Consider the following 1360-nt stretch of genomic DNA (forward strand, 5'->3'; position numbering starts at 1 on the left):
AGATATACTATTATTAAGATCATAACGTATTCATTCCAATTTAGAGATGACTGAGAGCTTTAATTCCTCGACGTTATCGCTCGCGCAACCTCTTCCAAGTACGATTATATTCAAAACCATAGATTTTATGAAATCGGAGGCTTTTATTAATGGTACTTTGAAGCCAATAGAGGAGAGAAAATTATGCATGGATGAGTTAATCTCGGGAGTGACTAACTTGCATACATGAACCATAGATAGGTTATAATAATAGTTAATAATAATAATAATAGTAATTAATTATAATAATAATAGTTAATTATTAATAATAGTTTAAAATTTGTGTGGACTTTAGATGAATCATCTTTCATAGAAAACATAGACATAGCTTGGAAAGGACATAGCTGCATAAACGTATGCATAAAGAAAATCATTCAATCGCATTTTTCTTATTAGACACACGTAAAATATAATTGAATAATTTTCTTTATGTATATATAATATTTATGCGGTTATGTAAATTTGTGTGGATATATACTCTTAGAGTTAAATCACAAGATGCGGAAAAGGACTGCGAAACAGAAAACGCGTCATTGAAACAATCAATCAGAACTATGCTTGGTTGTTTCAATGATGTATTCTCTATTTTGTAGTGCTTTTCCGTACCGTGTGATTTTATCCTTAAGATGATTTTTCATACGCAGCTTATTGCGGCAACAATTCACTATTATTATTGATTAAATACTTTACGTGAGTATTTCCGGCGCAAAATACATTTTGCCGCAACTCATTAAAGTTGCATTGACAGCAGTGGTAAATGGCAGTAAATGGCAGTTCTAAATAAAATATAGAGTTGTATTAAAATATTAATATTTATGTTAATATCTTCGTACAGTATTTTATGCTCAGTTATTATTTGTTTTCATGAAAATTCATAGAAAAGAAAGAAAGAGAAAAAAGAAGAAAAAAAGAAAGAAATGCTCATCATTTGAAAACTATTGATGCCTTAAGATATTGTTACTATTAATTGTTACTATTAATTGTTACTATTAATATTTTCAATTTACTTTTTCATGAGGATATGTACGTGCCGGCCTGCGTTACTCTGGTACACCCTGTATATGTGTGTGCGTGTGCGTGTGCGTGTGCGTGTGCGTGTGCGTGTGCGTGTGCGTGTGCGTGCGTGCGTGTGCGTGCGTGCGTGTGCGTGCGTGCGTGCGTGCGTGCGTGCGTGTGTGTGTGTGTGTGTGTGTGTGTGTGTGTGTGTGTGTGTGTGTGTGTGTGTGTGTGTGTGTGTGTGTGTGTGTAGTATATATAATTAAGTAATTAAGTATAGTTATTATTACTTATTATTATATATATACTATATATACTAGTATAG

The sequence above is a fragment of the Atta cephalotes genome, assembly GCF_000143395.1.
Source record: "Atta cephalotes unplaced genomic scaffold scaffold00101, whole genome shotgun sequence".
Taxonomy (NCBI): Eukaryota; Metazoa; Arthropoda; class Insecta; order Hymenoptera; family Formicidae; genus Atta; species Atta cephalotes.